This window comes from Stigmatopora argus, chromosome 6 (genome assembly GCF_051989625.1).
Source record: "Stigmatopora argus isolate UIUO_Sarg chromosome 6, RoL_Sarg_1.0, whole genome shotgun sequence".
Classification (NCBI taxonomy): domain Eukaryota; kingdom Metazoa; phylum Chordata; class Actinopteri; order Syngnathiformes; family Syngnathidae; genus Stigmatopora; species Stigmatopora argus.
In genome coordinates this window covers 20,410,510-20,431,890 of record NC_135392.1, presented here as the reverse complement: position 1 = coordinate 20,431,890, position 21,381 = coordinate 20,410,510, and the positions used below count along the sequence as shown (strand labels likewise).

General features: G+C 45.3%; 1 long non-coding RNA gene across 1 annotated transcript; it reads right to left on the bottom strand.

Moving 5' to 3' along the window:
• Positions 1–1,397: 1,397 nt before the first annotated feature.
• On the bottom strand, positions 1,398–19,864 carry LOC144075558 (uncharacterized). The gene is made up of 3 exons (XR_013300579.1): positions 19,733–19,864; positions 1,814–1,976; positions 1,398–1,561 (listed from the first exon to the last, which is right to left on the bottom strand). It is a non-coding gene; the product is annotated as an uncharacterized LOC144075558 (long non-coding RNA).
• Positions 19,865–21,381: the final 1,517 nt, after the last annotated feature.

Here is a 21,381-nt window from a genome sequence, read left to right as displayed (position 1 = left end):
GGCCAATAAGGTGTACACTTAAGCTATTTCAGAGCGATAGTACTATGCAATTCACAGCAAATTCCAAGCAACCTCAATCAGTTGCACAGATTGTGGTCACGACTGTAAGACCAAACGATGTCTCTCATCTCATCTTCATCTTATCCGAGGCTGGGACGTGGGGGCAGCAGCTTCAGCAGGGAAGCCCAGACTTCCCTCTCCCCAGCCACTTCATCCAGCTCTTCTGGGAGTATCCCAAGGTGTTCCCGGGCCAGCCGGGAGACAAAGGCCCTAGAGCGTCCTCCTACAAACTATAGAACTGATAGAAATGCAGAAAATGAATGTTTTGCAAGTTGTGGGTAAGGGGCAGCCAGGTATTCATGTGTCATGAAAGCGCCTCGGGAAACCCAAAGACGCAGGAAGTAGACGAGACAGGAGTGCTGGTGCACAAAACTAAAGGCTTTTAATAAGATCTAACAGCAAAAGTCATACAAACATAGGACCTAGTAAAAATCAATAAAGAAACAAACCTAACAGGAATAGCATGTACGCACACTGACAGGAAGACGACATGACCAAATTCAAGCAATAATCCAACAACCAGACATACCAGACCGCAAGGTATAAATACACACAAGTGCTGATTGCAAGTCAAAACTCACCTGGCAACATAAGGACGGGTAGCCCGGAGGGACACAAGGTGAGACATACACATCACCCAGACAGCACACACTAGGACAGGGGTCGGGAACCTTTTTGATAGAGAGAGCCATAAACGGTTCATATTTTCTAATGTTATTTCTTGAGAGCCATTCTCAGAATTGAAAAGTAAAAATACATGAACTGTGTGACTTTTTTTGTAATTTCACCACTTTTAAAGTACAAAAAGTCTCAGAATTCTTTTGACAACATTGTTATGCTGTTGCTAAAAAAATCAGTATCAATGATATCATGCATGCAGAAGAATAATAAAAAACAAAATTATGATTAAAGTGGTGGTAGAGGTAGTGTCAACGCCACAGTGACGCTCATATTAGTGCGTTCGGGACTCAGCTCTCTCACCAGTGATTTCCATATTTTACCTCAGAGGTTAGTGGAGAGCCATACGCACCCATGGAAAGAGCCACATATGGCTCCCGAGCCATAGGTTCCCTACCCCTGCACTAGGAGAACACGCACGCACACACCTACCCAAAATATGACATCATGTGGGTAATACGACATGAAGTCTATGGTGGACGCATGTGCAGCTCAAGGCGTTTTGGCTTATCTTTGTTTAGTTTAACTAAGGTTATCCAGCAAACATAAACACAATAATGTGAACCTAAATTTGATACTACAGCAAAGCATTTTCTTCATTGCACGCAAATATATAATATGGTGAGCAACGTTTAATAGTAAAGCAAAGCATATTCTTCATTTCAAGCAAATATATCATAATGACAAAATAATAATCCTGACGTTCCCCTCTGTTATTATATATTTTTACATAATCCCATTTCCTTCCGGCTTTATTTTATTAATTCATATTTTATGAAAAATACAAATACACTTGGGGAAGTCCATTGGCTCGACCTTTACCCTGAAAAAAAGAATAACAAAATAATTCTCGTCCAATTCACTTTCATAATTAGCATAATTATGGACATCAATGGTCTCATCAGTAGGCTGTCTAATAAGTGGATACAATTCTTGCAATTTGGAATTTGTTAGGGCAATTGCAGTACTATAAGTCGGTTTGGGAAAGAGCGTAAGACAACAACCACAAAATGTCAAAGTAGTAGCAAAACAGCCACTGAGATCACCACAGAGAAGGCCAATTCTTTATACTTGCCGAAGGTCTTATCCCACCAGTCTGCCCAGGCGGACAGTTCCACTCCAGAATGCCTCTTCATTTCTGGTTCAAGGTCTGCAGGCCTTCAACAGCTCTGGTTGGGGACCCATTGGGTGACATCTTGTTGGGAATAAAGGTGCAACTGTTGTACCCTGCATTTACGCTGGAAACACAGGGAGAAATAATCACGATAGTGATTCGTTTTTGCTTCCTCAATCCAACTTTACTGATCTGAGAAAGATCTCCTGCGCTGGTCGAGGCACGTGCATCAAGGCATCAATAATCGAATACTGATATACATCCAGTCAAAACTAGTTGTGACATCTTTAATATGCGATTGTTAACGGGGTGTAAATTAAATATTTAAATTGTTAAACCAATGCTTTTTTTCTTATCTGAGCGTTTTAACACAGTTTCTCCTCTACAAAATAAATGTCGTCTCGACATGAGTACATTCCAAGTTTTCTCTCCACATGTTGGTTGTTATTCTGAACAGTCTTAGGAACTTGTCACTCCAAATCTCCTTCTGTGAGCTGATGCTCATGAAAACTTAAAACGGCAAGGGCCACAGTTCAAATACAATCAACAACTCATACAGTACATGTTTACTGGACGGAAACTGTAAACACAGTCCATAGCAAGCTTTACCCATACATTTGTTCAACATTTTAATCATTTCAAGATCTGCAAGCTTGTCAACAGTCCATGACAGTCCATAGCAGCATAAGACATGTCAGACTTGTAGACTCAAGTCTGTTGGAGTCCATACATATAGGGTGGTTGAATGTAATATGGCTGCAGGTGTACTAAACATGGGACCACTCCTGGTGCAGGGTAAGCAGGTAACAGCTGGTGTGGTGGCTGGATGCTGTAAGAGGAGGGGACACCAAGCTGACCTCATAGGTCATGCGTCGTGGTTGATGTCACTTCTTGGTCGCTCGTAAGTCAACACCTCAGGTTCAGTCACAGCGGTTGGCGGAGAGGTCTCTGATAAGTGACCATCACAAGGATCTTCAACAGCCAGGTTTGTTCCCTCACCAGGAAGGTCCTACACGGTACTCGGACGTTTCGTCGAAAGACGTTTGGTCCCCGGACGTTTGGTCGACCGGACGTTTGGTCGACCGGACGTTTGGTCGACCGGACGTTTGGTCGACCGGACGTTTGGTCGACCGGACGTTTGGTCGACCGGACGTTTGGTCGACCGGACGTTTGGTCGACCGGACGTTTGGTCGACCGGACGTTTGGTCGAACGGACGTTTGGTCGAACGGACGTTTGGTCGAACGGACGTTTGGTCGACCGGACGTTTGGTCGACCGGACGTTTGGTCGACCGGACGTTTGGTCGACCGGACGTTTGGTCGACCGGACGTTTGGTCGAACGGACGTTTGGTCGAACGGACGTTTGGTAGTACGAACGTTTGGTCGCCGGGTTGTTACTGTTGAAACCAGCTCTCAAAATTATAATCTTGAGAGAGGGAGAGAGTGAGCTTAATATCTAAATATCAAAATATCAACAGTAAACTCTCTGTCATAATTTGACAGCGAGCGAACCCAGCGACCAAACGTCCGTTCTATCAAACGTCTGTTCTACCAAACGTCCATTCTACCAAACGTCCGGAGACCAAACGTCTTTCAACGAAACGTCCGGTCACAGTCCTACACAGATGGACCAGGCTCCTCCAGCTGGTAGTCATCTTCCGATTGTACTAAGCTTACATGTGTCGCTGCCTGTGGAGCACTAAACTTATTTTTATTTCTCCTTTCTGTTTCATTAGCACAGGCTACATTTAACCTCACTAGTAAAAGCTCATGTGAAGTCTTACAGTCCAGCAAGAGGGGCTGCATATCTACCCTAACACTGTCACTCTGGAGACCAGTGAGTACTGTCTGCAGGCACATGCGCTGGACTAAACTTGGGTCGTATTGGAGTCCTGATTCTGACTCGAGATGCAAACAGTACCTTCTGCCTAAGACGCAAAGACTCACATTAAGAAACTTTGAGGAGTCTCTTTGATATGCTGTACTTCTGAAGCTAACTGCTTATAGAGCTCGGTAGCACTCCTCTCCTGAAAATGAGCGTGTAGGATGCATCTGAGTGTGGGAAGAGTAAGGTTAGATTTTCCTTCCAAGTAACTACGTAGCTGCAAACTGGGGGAATTAGCCCTGATAACAGCATCAATGATTTCCATATCTGGGTAACCCCTATTCAGTCCATTCTCAATTTGATGAGCAAGGCTGCAGAATGTCAGCTTATCCCTCTGGCCTGGTTCACCTATTTAACCAGAAATTTTGAAGTCCTTGTGCCAGTTTGAGCTTGGCTGGGGCTGGGGAAACACACCCCCTTGAGGGTCCGCAGCATTTTGTAGCTGGGGCAAAGCATCCTTGGTTATTGGAGTCTCTTCCAATTTTGATCCCTGTTTTTCGTTTGCATCCCTTATCTCTCCCATCTCTGTAAGTTCTTCCAGTCTCAGGATCATGTGGGGTTTGCTTTGCATCACTATTAACTTCATACTTCATATCTCTGATATTTTATCTTTCAGTTCCAACAATTCAGACATGCCTTCATCCTCTAGTTCCTCAATTCTTCTCCTTCTAGGTACTTCATAATGTGAGTCACTAATGATATACATGATTTCCGTTTAACACTTCCTAATATGTTGAAAAAATCACATATTTTCAGTAGGTTATTTTTCGTCAGGGTGTGCAATGTTCCTACCACCTCCTCGTTCAACTGTTCCATTTTGTTGACGATGTGGGAGTTCTGTTGACTGCACAGGAGTGAACTCTGAACTGGCACGTCTTTATTGTCCCTCTGATGATCTCGGATTGGCCTCTGGCCAAAAGTGTTCAACCGCCTACTTCCAGTTCGTCTCAAACAGCAGCACCTCTCCTCACCGCAATCTGCCTGGTTTGTAGTGTTTGGGGGTATTCAGGCTCAGAATTCAGTGAGCAGGTCATGGACACTGGACATCTGAACAGTAATCCCAGCGGTGCCTCCAAATGTTGTACCCTGCATTTACGCTGGAAACACAGGGAGAAATAATCACGATAGTGATTCGTTGTTGCTTCCTCATTCCAACATTACTGATCTGAGGAAGATCTCCCGCGCTGGTCGAGGTACGTGCATCAAGGCATCAATAATCGAATACCGATATAGATCCAGTCAAAACTAGATGTAACATCTTTAATATGCGATCGTTAACGGGGTGTAAATTTAATATTTAAATTGTTAAACCAATGCTCTTTTTCTTATATCTGAACATTTTAACATGACCACTAAATGTAGTCCGGTGGGCGTCCGCGCCGGCCCATGACGAGGCGGGAGAGTGGCCGGTCCGGCGGGCGTCCGCGCCGGCCCGTGACGAGACGTGGGAGTGGCCGGTCCGGCGGGCGTGCTTGCCGGCCAGTGGCGAGGAGTGGGAATGGCCGGTCCGGCGGTCGTCCGCGCTGGCCGAGCGTCCTGCCCTTAACAGACACCATAATTTCAGAAAGATCCTCAGCCACCTTACCCTGGCTGCTCGGGGGGCAGCCGACCCCCTCGTCCAGGGGGCCCGGAGAGTCGCCGCCGCCGATGACCCCATCGTCCAGCCGGCCCTGAGAGTCGCCGCCGCCGACCCCATCGTCCAGGGGACCTTGAGAGTCGCCGCCGCCGACCCCATCGTCCAGGGGGCCCGGAGAGTCGCCGCCGACCCCCTCATCCAGGGGACCCGGACAGTCGCTGCTGCTTATGGGGGGCAGGAACTTGGCGGGCAGGAACTTGAAGGGCAGGAACAGGAAGGATTTGGCGGGCGAGCCGGCACGGGAAACCTGGTTCGTGGCTTAGGCACGGGTGCGACTGGCGGGGCAGCCGGCATAGGGACGCTGGTTCATGGCTTAGGCACGGGTGCGACTGGCGGGCCAGCCGGCACGGGGAATCTTGTGCGTGGCTTCGGCACGGTTGTGACTGGCGGGCCACCCGGCACGTGGACGCTGGGAGTTTGGAGCGATTGGGCGAGGTCGAGCGAGCAGCTTGGACGGTTGAGGTCAAGCGAGGAGCTTGGACGGGCGAGGTCGAGCGAGGAGCTAACTCAGGGGCTCGAGCGTCCCGCCTCTCTTTCCGCTTCTCCCTACGCCGAGGCGCTCGCCGCCTCCTCTGGGAGGATGGCGTAGATGGCCAGCCGACACGGTGAAAAATATAGCTGTGCGCCTTCCCACAAAGACAAGATGGGTTGTGTTCGAAACTCCTACCTGAGCCTCCCCGCCGGCCGCCACGTGGTGGCCCATTGTAGATGGCCAGCCGACACGGCGAATCCAGGTCGGAGTAATTGGAGAAGAAGCTCACGACCGTCCTCACAATCAGAAAAATCTGAGTCCAAACACAGATAGCTGGGGCGATCAACAGGGGGCAATGGAGACTGAGGATTCTCCCTCCATTGAGGAAATGAATAGCTGGAGTCCGAATCCAGATAACTCGGGCGATGAACAGGAGGTGATGGAATTTTGGTATTCTCACTTAGTCGAGAGACGATAAGGGATGGGGCCGGTAATCGGGAGAGTATGGCTAGGTGGCTGGCGTCAGCGAGAGCGTTGGCGCGGGCGTCGGTGGCTTCCTGCTGGGTCCATGTGTCGGATCGTTCTGTTACGTCTTTGGGGTGACGTTGAGGCGACGTTACGAGGAATAGGACACAATCGCGGGGAAGCAGGCGAGGACAAAGGAAGGAGTGCTCATAACCAAACTTTAATAACTTAGGCAGGATCTTAGAAAATAACAAAGACTTTAGAAACCAAATCACAAAACCAAACCGGACTAGGGAAAACACGGGGAATCAAGGAACGAGGTAACGCAGACACATGGCGAGGGAAATAAGGGAGGCGATCTGACAAATGACATTATAATCAGTCGGGTTTAAATAAACACAACAGGGACCAATTTTGAATGACGCGCAGCTGCGTGACCACAACGGCAAGGCAGGAGGGACAAACAAGAGTAGGGAAACGGACCTCAGAACACAGGGACAAAGCAATGGAAAAAATAACATCTACTCCTAACAGTTTGTCTTGGAACATGTGCACACCATGTCTCATTTACCGCCCTCAGATTCAGACCATGCCCTGTAAGGTTAAAACAAGTAAAGTTAGCAAAGGCATTATCAGTGGAAAAATTGGTTCGTCGTCCACTACTCGTAACAGGATAGACACCGTTTGATTTTTTTATTTTTATTTTTTTTTTTACAAGCAGGACACAAGTATTTTTTCTTTTGTAAAAAACCCTTTTCCTAATGAATGGTGATTGAAGTAGGACATGTGGGAAGCAAATCATTGTTTGGATGTTCATTCTCCTCAGGATATGGTCTCGAGTTCATGTTTGGAAACCACTTTCAGTTGGTGTTGTTATATCCGATTGTATTTTTCCCCGAGTTTTACTCATCTAGTCATTCTTTTTAACCTTTTGTAAGAAGGTTGATTCTCAATTGAAACGCTTTCACCTTTTTGCATATGGAGACAATAAATCCAATATAAAAGAGAGCCCCATGGTTAATTGCATTGCTCCCTGAGCAATAATCCTTCTAATCAATATTAGAGTGGTTATCTCGTTCATTTCCTTTTATTTCGTCAGAAAGTTTTTCTCACCTGTGTCCTCAAACGTTTCAACTGAGATAACCTTCATACAGTGTGAAAGGTGGCTCCACATCCCCCTCTCGGCTATTTTCAAGTCTGCTCGTTGGTCGGCAACATGGACATTCCCACTTTGTGTCGTGCCAGTGCTTCTTCTTTATGCTGCAGATGAGCACCCAGGCTCCTGGCACCACCGTTGGTCCAGTCTGTTTCCTGTTGTCAAGCACGATCTCCCTTGGGTAACTTAAGGTCGATGAGTTTCTCCAGGATTGTTCTCATGTAGTCAGCCAGATTAGCCTCGTCATCCAGGTCCCATTGTGTAGTGAATAATGGCGATTTGTACGGTCTACCAAATAGGATTTCATATGGTGTTGTCCGGTTGAACTCGTTATGTTAATATGTATTTTTACCAGATCAACGCATTTTGTCCATGGTCTTTTTGTTTCTTCAGTCTATCTTTTATAGTCCTATTCATCCGTTCTACAAGGCTCGCCAATTGTGGATGGTAGGCGCAATGATTTCGTAACGAAATATAGAACCTGTTGCCAATCCCGTCAATTATTTTGTTAACAAATTGGGTGCCATTATCACCATAAATGGTATCTGGAATTCCATATCGTGGACTGATATGCCGAGCACAAGTTAAGCACGCTCTGCCAAAATCTTTAGCAAACAAATTAAACCCATACGTATTGTAGTGGCACCGTACCAAGGCCACCACCACCCCTGTCGAGACATGGGACTTCCCATAACTCAGTATGGCTGCCGACCCAAGTAAGCTTACTACAAATATGTTTTTTTCCTCAGTGCTCCCAAAATCCCCATTTTGCAAAGCATCTTATTTGTTCATCCACGTCAAGTGTCAAATTTGGACTTTGCTGCTGCACCTTCGTTAAAATTTCATTTGAAATATTTCTGCCAGGGGTAATTTAGAGTGTTCAACCAGCCTAGCATCCACAATTTTGGTTTGTGGGAGAAAACTGGAGTTGTGGGACAGACTGGCCAGTTGGCTCAATAATTGTTTCTTCATGTCGCACCATGTGGCCAAACTGGTTTTCCAATTGTTTGTTAAGATCGTAAAATGTGAGATAGACTGGCCAAACTGGCTTTACAATTGTTTGTTAAGATAGTGGAATGTAAGATAGGCTAACTAGCTGGCCTTGCATTTGTTTGCTTGTATTGTGCGATGTGGCAAACTCGGTTTGCAATTGTTTGTTCGCATCGCGCAATGTAAGATAGGCTGTGGCAGTTTGTGTGAGCTATAAAAATATCGTGTTTTGCATACAACTTAGCCCTGCAAATGTCTAACCATATCAGCCTAAAGTTTTGTTTACATAAACTTTGTCCTACATTGGTGTCTTAGAAATATTACCCTGTTTTCCTATATAAAGACTGACCCACTGTTCATTCGGAGAGAGAGTTGCAAAGGACACCACGCTGAGTGGTTCAACACTGTTAGAGCTCTCTCTCGCCATCGTCCGGTAATAAACCTATTTCCTTTAAATTGATCTCACTCTTTCTGTGCCTATTCCTGAAGTTGTATTACAGAGCTATCATACTTTGGTGCCGAAAACCCGAGACCCAACAAGCCAACAATTGCCAGAGCGGCGGCGGAGCACGACGAAGGGCAAAACAAAGACTGTCGACAGCATCCGCCATCCCTCCATTGAAAGGGTCAACCCGACGGCTGTTCCCTCGCCGCCCCGGTGATCTGGTGACGGGTCCCTCTGAACAAGGGCAGGTTCGGAACGAGAAAGATCGTGAGTTCACCCTTTGATTTCTGTCTCTGTGAAGTGTGATAATTTGAATTTGTATTATCACTGCGGTAGTGTTGAGTCAGGGACTCCACTAAGAGTGTTGAGTCAGGGACCCCACTAAGAGTGTTGAGTCAGGGACCCCACTAAGAGTGTTGAGTCAGGGACCCCACTAAGAGTGTTGAGTCAGGGACCCCACTAAGAGTGTTGAGTCAGGGACTCTGCTTGGTGTGATCAGAAATATTGAGTGAATCACGAAGTATTGAGATCAATTTCGGGAAATTTAGAATAGAATTGTTGTTTAAACTATCAAGTAAGTGATTAATATGGGTCAGAAAGCGACAAAGGGGGTGGGTTTGTTGCCGGACTGCAGAATGGAAATTGGAGACTTACCGGATGTGAAATATATGCAGATGCATTGTATGGGGAGTTGCCTGTATCTACCACGATGGATGGAGAAACATCGTTTCTGTCCCAATTTGAAGGATATGGAAGGTTTGATGAACTTAGAAAGGGAATTGTTGAAGGAAAGGGAGAGAACGAGAAAGAAAAGTGAGGAAGTTGAGAAACAGTTGTTGGTGTTGAAAATATGGAAAGAACAGTGTGTGAAACGTCTACACGACATCAAAGAAAAGAAGAACAAGTGAAAACAAAGTCTCATCGCCACCATGAAAATCAGCCCTGATGAGGAAACCAACGTTCATCAGAGACCGACACAACCGGGAAACGCCCAAGCTGCAAAAAGATTGCCCAACCCTCTTCCTCCAGCGGCGCCACCCACCGGTCTCATCTACCCCTCCCTCGTAGAACTGGAACGCCCCCCCCGAATATGATACCTCCGCCCTGCGCGCTGACGACAGCAATTCGTCACCAGCCCACACCAGATCCGGCAACTCCTACCGACCTCAAAAGTCCGGAGACTATTGGAACGGAAGAGGAACTCCACAGTCCCCAATGCAAACGATGGTGAGAGAAAAAGGAAATGTCAAAACCTACCCAATGAGGGCGGTGGCGAATCCAAGGTGGGGGGAAAAACAACAACCACCCACCCTATTGGTCCACCGACCCTGGACCGAGCCCGAATGCCTGGAAGCATGCAAGGGACTCGAGATGTGGAAGAAAATGCGGAACAATGGGCCAGAAACGTCCGTGAGTTAGTGGCGTCCTATCACCTGAATGGAGCAGAAGTGGAGAAAGCGTTAAAGAACTCTCTGAAACATAGATTGGGCAGAGTCAGAGAGAGATTCACAGGGCGTGATGCAGGGGGAAACGTACTAGCCTACGACTCCCAAGACCTAACCAGAGAAATAGAAAAGCTACTAGGAAGAGCAGTGGCAATGTTCCAGAGACCCCTCGACTATCTAAGAATAAGGACATGTACGCAGAAAGAAGGCGAGCCCACAAATGATTTCTACGCCAGATTGGAAAGCTGTGTCAAGTCCAACAGCCGCATGATGGATGACGGCGATGAAAATGGCCCGTTCTGAGTCCAGTTGAAACAATGGTTCATTGAAGGACTCCAAGTTCCCATTTCCGGATTCATCAGAAAGCACTTCGTCGCCTACAAGACTGCCTCATCCGCTGACCTACTCCAATGGGCAAACCACGCAGAGGAGAACATTCGCTCCAAGAAGGAAAAGGCCCAGGTGACGGCCGGCGCACAAATGATAACCGAGGCGCTTCAAGCCACCACCATGCTTGCCGCCAGAGGACGCAGACCCCCGAGACCCCGCAACAATGACCAGCAAACCCGTGACCGAGCCGAAGGACGATGCTACAACTGTCACCAGAGAGGACACCGGGAAATCGAAATGAGATTCGACAAAATATCCCATCCCATCCCATCTCCAAAAGGAACGACATTTGCACATTGCAGACCATTTCTGACATTTTGTCGACGGACACTTCGTCCCCGGACGTTTTGTTGAACGGACGCTTCGTCGCCGGACAGTTTGTCGACCGGACAGTTTGTCGACCGGACACTTTGTCGACCGGACAATTCGTCGCCGGACACTTCGTTGCCAGACAGTTCACCTAACCTTAACCAATAACCTTAACCACTATTAAAGAAGACAAAGGAAATTCACATATTCTTTATTAAAGAAAATAAAACAGCAAAAACTCGCACAACAACAAACACATTAACATTTGGGCGTGTGTCTACTAAATGGGCTCGTCTCTAAACACACTACGCACAAAACGGGGTTCCTACGTTGAGCGCTCCATTTTTAAAATAAAAGGCAATAAATACAATTATTTTATTAAAAAGAAGACAAAGAAAAATCGGTTCCTCGGGGGGCACTGAGTGACTCCATTAAATTACTATTAACTGTTTGGTTTTTAATCGCGAATTGATGTGGTTACGATTCTGACTGGATGCTGATATTTGTTATGAAGTATGCCAAAAATACTGCATCTCTGGCTTTGATACAGACGGACACGTTTGATTTTAAATCAAGCAATCTTTTGTCCTTTCAAAGAGCAAATTCTATTGACTCTATTAATAGGAGCGAATGGGCCTGTTCTTAAGATGGCCGACAAGCGACGACGTCTAGCTCCGTTACCTCACAACGCGCATTGGAAATCTAGTCTGTATACACGATACCTATGGGAATACCAAGCAAAAAAAAGAAGGAAGACGACGAAGAATATGTGAATGTCCTGTCTTCTTTTTAATAAATTTTTTAATAAAATAATTGTATTTATTGCCTTTTATTTTAAAAATGGAGCGCTCAACGTAGGAATCCCGTTTCGTGCGTAATGTGTTTAGAGACGAGCCCATTTAGTACGCACACGCCCAAATGTTAATGTGTTTGTGTTGTCGAGCGAGTTTTTGCAGTTTTATTTTCTTTAATAAAGAATATGTGAATTTCCTTTGTCTTCTTTAATAGTGGTTAATTTTAGTGGTTAGGTTAGGCGAAACTGTCTGGCGACGAAGTGTCCGGCGACGAATTGTCCGGTCGACGAAGTGTCCGGTCGACGAACTGTCCGGCGACGAAGCGTCCGTTCGACGAAACGTCCGGGGAAGAAGTGTCTATCGACGAAACGTCCGGTCACGGCTTCATCAGGCCATGATCTACAACTCTCTCTGTAACGATTCTCACCCGATTGTGAAGCGGCCGGGATGCTGTCCAGACTCTCCCTTGGAGATAAGGTGAGAAGCTCGGTCATCCGGGAGGGGCTAGGAGTAGACCCGCTGCTCCACCGGATCGAGAGGAGCCAGATGAGTTGGCTCGGGCATCTGATCAGGATGCCCTCTGGACGCCTCTCTCGGCAGGTGTTCCAGGTACGTCCCACGTCCAGACACTAATAGGCACAGTCTCATTTATTACGTTTACACTAGCACGCATTTGGCGATACACAGGAGGTTAGGCACAATAGGTAGATGAAAGCCATCCAGGGGGCAAGCTCTGCGGGGTGAATCAACCGAGAAAAGTCTGCCTGAGCATTTCACTGAGGGACACTGTGAGAGCATCGGGGACCGCGAGGGGCAACGACGTCCCTCAGGAGGCTGACGATGGGGAAGAGGTGGAGAGATCGCCCAACTCCTGCATGTGACATGCCAAGCCACCATCTCAGGACGGCGAGGGACGACTTTCCTGACCTGGGCTCCCTCCAGCGGACTCTATGTTGATCATCGGCGGGTGATTGAAGAAAATGGACCGGGGAACCCCAGATACCATTCTTTTAGAGGCACAATAATCCTCTCAGCAGTAATAAAAGTGGAAACATCACTCATACTGCATTCGTCATGACTGACTTGCACCGAAAGCCCAAAGAACTGAACTGTGTGATCTGTTCGAATGTTGGAACTGTTTGTAGTTAAAAACCACAAAAAGAGGGAAGATTGCGCAATTAGATCGAATGCATGCCATTATACTTAGAGTATAGAGATTTGCGCGACCACCATTTGAACCAGTTGTGGAAGCGCCCGCTAGTCGTGGATAACAACCTGTGTTTATATGAGCAGGGGTCGGGCTGACCTGCCAAGAAAGATCTCGGACGAGGTGTTTTTGCCAAAACGATCATGAGAGTGTAAATGCGTCCTGTTTTTGTTGATAATGAGCCTATAAAAGGCTCCAAGTTTTTTATAAAGATTGGGTCTTTCCTCCTGTCCAAAACCAGAACGTATTGTGCATTTTGTTCAAACTCCGATAGCTCTACATCTCACTGACATAAATTATATGTCTGGGGATCAGTGCTATTGTTACACTATCCCTTATTCACATATATGCAAAGGCCACCACCTCTTTTTTTCCCTGAGTCGCATGTCCTGTCTGACACCGTAGCGTCGGGTATTTGTGGGTGTAGCACGTCTCTGTGATTATTAGCATGGCGCATTCGCAAATGTAGTGATTAGCAGCGAGCTCTAATTCCAAATCGGCCGTTTCGTTTACAATGGATCTGAGGTTGGAGAGGTAAATGCTCTGCATCGGAGGTTTGAGTGGTTGTTTCCTGAGCTTATACAACAGGCCCGCTCGACAGCCTTGTTTCTGTTTTCTCTCCCGACGCCTTCTCTTTCGCCGACCAGACCCGATAACAAGCCATGGCCATTAAAACCAGGCCAGGGGGTGATTTTCCCGGGAAAAGACAGCGATGAACGTCAATGGCGTACGGGCAAACATTGCCCGAAAATTGGGTAAAATCCAGCCGAAAACAGCATTTATTGATTAAATACAAATACTGGAGCTTTTTAGACATCAGAACCGGGCCCGGAGTATCATTTCCCCGGTAAAAAGACAGCGATGAACGTCGATACGTCCATACGTGAAATGACAAAAAATGCACTAAAATACTAAAATTAGGTAAAATCCACTTCCTAGCATCATTTATTGATTGAATACAAATACTGGAGCTTTTGAGATATTACAACCAGGCCAGGGGGGTGATTTTTCCCGGGAAAAGACAGCGATGGACGTCAATGGTGAAACGCCAATAATTAAACAGGGGTAAAATCCACTTACTAGCAGCATTTTGTGATTAAATACAAACACTGGAGCTTAAATACAAACACTGGAGCTTTTCAGATATCAGAACTTGGCCACAATTGAAATATTATTTAGGAATATAGCCATATTTGTAATTTTACTCACCAAAAATCATTTTTACACAATATCCATCCTCCTTTCTTTCTTCCTTCTTTCCTATCGCCATCGAAGCTAATGATGAAAGTCGAGCCTGTCCTGTCATATTTCTGGCATAGTCCGTTTTGAAAATGGCTTTAAATCAAAACAACAATATACTATTTGCTTGTGGAGCTAAGTTAGCACACTGAAAGTGCCGCACACACCATATTCCCGGCTGTAACAGGCTTGCTAGCTTCGGAGTTGACCGCCCTTTCTTAATAATGTCCTTTTTTTTTTTTTTTTTAAGTCCGTCTGGAAAATAGCTTTGTGAGAGAAATCTGTAACAGAATTCATTTGTTTTTGCCACTGTCAGCCATGTGGGTGGAGTTTGCGATCTCTGGCTGCTTTGGCCCGCCTACTAGCCAATCATAGTTTGTGAAAGCAATGACATGACCAGCCAGCAAAATGCTAACGCCTATGAAAAATCATTGTGGGGTTGCCAACTCGAAATCTGATTGGTTAAAAGCAACAGTCTAGTTTAATGCAGCAGACCCCGCAAGAACTGATTGTGAAGGCTTTGAGGCAGATCTGATCTGGCAACAAATAATGGCTGAAATGTGATTGGTTAAATGCTTCAATATGAAAACACACATCTGGAAGCAGTGCAACCAGGGGGCAAAGCAATGAAAGGAAGCTACCAGAACATTTGGAATAATAAGTACGTATTGATGGACAAAATATAATATGATTCAGATATTTCTTAGGCCAGCAGAGAATGCCTTGAAGGCCCTGACGGCCCGCCACTGGTTGTACTACGTATTCCCTTCAAAATATTCCGAAAATGATTCACACAAATGTCTTCACAATAGGATAACCCACGACCACTTGCCAACGAGAAATAGTCTTATAGTACATTTTAGCGATCGCTCCGCTGCTCATAAAGACCGGCTCGCAACTCCCTCGTTGAAATGGCTCTGGTTGCAACCGCTTTGAACGGCGCTTATTAGAGCGAGTTGCGACCAGAAATATTACAAAGACGGAATTGCGAGCCAGTGCCGCTGATGTTCTTAGGAGCAGCGAACGAGAAGTAATATAATACTCCTGGTCAATGTTCCCTCTAAGCTGCGCGCGTGCACAATTGCGCACTACTCTCGTCTTCTCTGCGCAGCAGCAATCATATGGCGCGCAGTAAAAAAAAAAAAATCGGATTTTTATTTTTTTTATTTTTTTATAGCCCTTTCCCCATGATGGCGCCGTTTAAGCAGCCAGTGGCAGTAGCTCCGGCCACTTATGTTTTTCGTGTTTTACAGCATGTTTTACATGAAAAATTAGAGGTAACATTGACATGCACCTGCTTGTGGCAGGTGTGATACTGGTGTGCCCATAGCGAGCAATGATGATGTCGTGACCGGATGATTCGCCTAAAGACGTTTCGCCGACGGACATTTGACAGACGGACAGGTCGCCAAATGAACGTTCGTTCAAACAGCGTTTAATGATTAAATACAAATACTAGTATTTGTTAGTTTAATGATTAAATACAAATACTAGTATGTTAGTTTAATGATTAAATACAAATACTAGTATTTGTTAGTTTAATGATTAAATACAAATACTAGTATTTGTATTTAATCATTAAAGGCTGTTTTCAGCTGGATTTGACCGAATTTGAGAGCATTTTAAGCCGTTTGGCGAATGGACGTATATGGACATTTTTTTGCCTCCATCGCGACATCATCGCGACATTTTACCGAGGAATTCACTTCACTGGGCTCGGTTCTAATGTCCAAAGAGCTCCAGTATTTGTATTTTATCATTAAACGCTGTTTTCGGCTGGATTTGACCGAATTTGAGAGCATTTTGAGCGGTTTGGCGAATGAAGGAATATAGACGTTTTTTTGCCTCCATCGCGATATCATCACGACATTTTACCGAGGAATTCACTTCCCTGGGCTCGGTTCTAATGTCCAAAGAGCTCCAGTATTTGTATTTAATCATTAAATGCTGTTTTAGGATGGATTTGACCCGATTGCTGTCATTTTACGGCTCAGTTCTGCTACATCTGCCCGCCCAAGAGTGCTTATTCCCGGACTGCCATGCCCGCCCAAGAGTGCTTATTCCCGGGCTGCCATTGATGGTAGACTAACATTGTTTTTTACTATAATTTGGACAACACCGGCGGCGGGCCGGATTAAAAATCCTAACGGGCCGTATATGGCCCGCGGGCCGAGGTTGAAACACTTGTACACACACGATCCGGGGGCGAGCGCGCAAATCCCGTTTCGGCGAAACCTCCGTTCGGCCGAATGAACGTTCGGCGGAACGTCCATTCGGCGACCTGCCCGTCTGTCAAACGTCCGTCGTGAAACGTCTTTAGGCAAATCATCCGAGTACCGATGATGTCGCTCACACTGGTACTCAGTGCGCTCAGGGAGGTTGACTTTCTGCTCAGACCAACGAAAAATTAGAGGGAACTTTGCTCCTGGTATTAGATAATAAAAATAACAGGAAATGCAACAGCTCAGTTTACCCACGTATTGATTGTGGGTAATGAAGTTTCATTCTGAGAAAGAGTGCCATTGCCTATCGGCGTTGTGTGCACGAGTATACTTCATTACCCAGAAAGCCCTCATTTTGCCCGCGCATGCGCGTTGTGCGTTTCCTGGTCGATGCGTAGGAGGAAAAACTCGTCTGAATTAATCGTTTAGTGCTCGTAGATATTGTTATACACGAAAGATATGCAAAAAAGCTTGGTCGCATCACGAAATTTTGGACGTGGACCCCCAGTCCTTTAAATTCCTGGGGGTCCACGTCACGGATAAGCTCTCATGGTCTAAAAGCATCACGGCAGTAGTGAAGAAGGCTCAGAAACGACTCCATTTCCTCAGGGTACTTAGGAAGAAAAACTTGGGCACCAAGCTTCTGATAACCTTCTATAGAACCACTGTAGAGAGCATCCTGGCGTACTGCATCACAATGTGGTACGCTGGAAGCACGGCGGCAGACAAAAAGGCCATGCAGAAGGTGTTTAACACTGCCCAGAGGATTGTCGGCTGCTCTCTGCCCTCACTGGAAGACATTGCCAACCCTCGTTACCTCAGCAGAGCTCGGAACATCATAGGGGACCCTTACCACCCTGGTCACAATCTGTTCCAGCTGCTGCCCTCTGGCAGACGCTATAGGTCCCACAAAGTACGGACAAATAGGCTGAAGGACAGTTTTTTTCCCCACATCATCAGAACTCTAAATTTGCGGTAACACAACACACATTCCCTTCTGAGGTAATATGAAAAGATGTTTGGGTGGTGATCTGCCTCCTACTAGCTGACTGAAGGTAAGTGAAAGACAATGAGAGGTAAGTGACCTGTATCCATAACAGCAGAATGCCAATTACAAGTCCGTAACTATCACTTATTTAGGTCCTTTGCGGAGTAAACGTAGCTTATGGAGAAGCACCACCAATTTCGTCATACGCAGTTTCAGGGTGTGATGACAAGTAGGCTTTTTTGTTGTTGATAATGACGACAGGGCCTATGTCCGATGATTATTATTATTATTATTAAATTTTGATCGCATGACGGGCGAATTATTCAATCGAAACTTCTGTCATAAGACGAGAATTTTGTATGACGAGCGGTCGTGTGACGAGGTACCACTGTATTACAGTTAGTTTCTCTAAATTTTAATTGTGGTAACAGTGAGCTACAGAAAATGGCTCTTATCTTGAGTAAACATCCTCATATAGCTATTTTAGCAAAATGAGAGTGATTTGCAATTTAGACTTAAGTATTGAAGAATATGACATATTTTACTCCTTCATTTTATGGTAGCTGTTTCATTTTGATATAGTACCACAGTAGGATTAAAACTATTGTTCTCAACTCAATCACAATGAACAAAAGGTCTTTTGTTTGAGTTTCTGCTTTAAGGTGTGGTCCAGGTGATAAGTGGTCCCAGGTGATGAGTGGTCCAGATGAAATCAGGGACAAAGGGATCCCCGTGGAGAGGGCGATGGTCCAGATGATACCAGACACAAAGGAATTCTTGCGGAGAGGGCGACCATGCCAGATGTGGATTCAAGGACAAGCAGATTCTAGGAGAGGACACCCCCGCAGAACGTCGTGGGACAGTCCACATATCATTAAACTCAGCGAATGAATATTCATCTGTGTTATACTATAATTGGGCAAACGCGGGTTTGGACTTTAGTCTCTTTCATCCTCCACTGAAGCAGGGCGACGCTCAGCTGGTTTTATATTTGGGAAAGGGACCCGGAGCTCTGTAAGGATCAATATCTAGAATAAATCATCTGTGGAGTAACGCGCATACCCTGTTCTCTTCCTTCGATGCTGAACACGCACAACTTGTTAGACGGGATCAGACTGAGTTAAGGAATTATGGTTAGGTGCTAAAACTATACGTCTAACAGTATTAAGAATCTTTTAGAATATTAATGATATCAAACATCTCGGGCTGTAGAGGTTCACTCGCCTGACTTGGGTGCGGGTAGGCGCGGGCTCGATTCCCGCTGGTGGCGGTGTGATTGGGAGTGCGGAAGGTCATTTGTCTCTCTGTGTGCCCTACGACTGACTGGCGACCAGTTTAGGGTGTAGTCTACTTTTCGCCCGAAGACAGCTGGTTAGGCTACAGCAACCCCTGCAACCCTTTCGAGGATTGGCGGTATGGTAGGTGAGTGATGTTCCAGAAGTGACCACTCAAACAACAACGTCTTTCCACAGTTTTAACAATACATTTTTAACACTTTAATTTTCCACACGGTCCTAAGCATATCATACGTTTGACGGCGCGTTTCGTCATGCTTAACGCCTTAATTCTTCTTTGCCTGTCAACTGGCAAAGTCATGCACACATACACATGCACTCTCCCACGCGTGCGCACGTACAGCAACATGCGCACACACGGCAACTTAAACTCTGAGTTGCAGTATACATTAATACACAATTATTTAGTTCATTCTCATAGCGACTGGATGACTGATTTCTCAAACACAAATGGGCTTGAATACTCATCGGTGGCTTCACTTGAACCCACAAATTATTTTTAGGTGCAAACCAGGATAGTGTGTTTACCTCTGAGGGTTTTTTGATGTCGGGAGTACACTTTCACCGACGCGCTACACCTGGAATAACGTTCTAACAGACGTTACAATTGAATTACAGTCGATAGCTTCATCTAACCATTTAACACTTAAATTAGCTTCCAGACCAAAAAGCACTCCAGTGTTCCCAATAGACAAGCAACTCAGGGTAACGGCTGCAGGTCAGACTGCCCTCTTTTATTTACTTCCAATGAGATTACAATCAGCTGTTTAGCAGCTTGACTTGGGTCTTTCTTTTTAAATAAAACACATGGAGACTTTTGGTCTTTGTGCGAGTGAGGTCTCGACTCCTAGGTCCTTTTTCCATGAGAAGTTTTGAACTATAGCATTGATGCCAGCCGCTCACACATACACCATATGACCAATCAAATGGTAAGAAATCTTACCTCTTTCTTTACGGCCGTAGATTTGTGATATGGTGCGCATGGAGCAGTCAGCATTCAATGCCTTCCCCTTCAGCTCCCGAGTCTGTGACGCCAATTATTGAGGTTCAAACTGAGTGCATGCTCAGACAGCAGTAAGACAGGAGTAAGACCTACTTTATCGCGTATACCTGGCGTCTTTTAAAGATTGAGCACAGTACAGTGAAGGACATCCGCCGTCCTTTGCCATCGGTTCAGCACCGTCTGATATCTTTCTCGGGAAGTCAGCCTCATGCAAATATAAACACATGATGCTATCTTCGACTCACAGGTGCCTTCTTCAAACTGGATCTAATTCCCAAATAGTTAGTGCATCAGCCTCTTAGTTAAAGGATCGAGGGTTCAATCCCATGTTCAGACCTTCCTGTGTGGAATTTGCATGTTCTCCTCTTGCGTGAGTTTTCTCTGGGTACCCCAGTTTCCTTCAACATCACAAAAACATGCAAGGTATGGTGGTTGAACACTCTCTTGCCCCTGGGTATGAATGTGAGCGTGAATATTTGTCTATCTCCTTGAGCCCTGAGGTTGGCTGGCCACCTATTCTGCCTTCCGCCTGGTGCCTGTAGTCGGCTGGGATAGGGTCTAGCACCCCCCATGACCCTTGTGAGGGTAGGGAGTATGGAAATTGAATGAATCAATTGGTTTTCATCCGTGTGCATTTTCTTATTTGATATTTTTCATTAAATTATATTTTTAATATATGACACATAAGCTTTTAAATAATCTTACAATGTATTTCATTTTACCAGATGCAAATTACTTAAATTGAAGTGTTTCCTGAAAACAAATTAGCTATATTTCTAAATCTGAATTCACCTTTGTGTACACTAAGGCACCAATACTTATTTCAAATGTTTGGTTGATGCGTTCATAACTTTGGATAAAAATGTTGTGTTGCACAGAATGAATCTATCATTTTGAACAAGCATGAACGGTATATTTCAGGCTGGTGACAAAATCCGGACAATTATTCTGAGTAGAATCTTTAACCCACTGTCTAGAATCGTACTCTCTATGAAAAAATACATTAAACTCATAGATCCAGCGCAGTGAAGCGAAATTCATTTGCCAATAACTCTTAGTTTATTTAGTTTATTAGGTCTTTTGCCGATTAAACGTAGCTTATGGAGAAGCACCATCAATTTCGTCACACGCAGTTTCTGCGTGTGATGACAAGTAGGCTTTTTGTGTCGTGATAATGACGACAGGGCCTATGTCCGATTATTATTATTATAGTCCCAATACAGCCTAATAGGCTTAACTATGTTGACGACTTATTTATGTTGACTACTTATTATGTGAGCACTTTATGGTGAAGCTTTAAATCTCATTTTACTTGTATTGTACTTGTATATTGACAGTAAAAGCATTCAATTCAATAAGTATAATTATATTTATCAAAATAATTTTAACAATAACAATGCTCATAATAATTGTGACTGTGACTTCCACTAATGCAATCTCCCATCAACTCATTTTCTACCATCTTCTAAAAGAGAATTTCTTTAAATTCTCTTCGAGTAATGATACCCTTCAGTGCATACATACGAAAAGCTTTGAGCACATTTTTGTTTGTGTGCGTGTGGTTGTGTGTGTGGCTGTGTGTGCGTGTG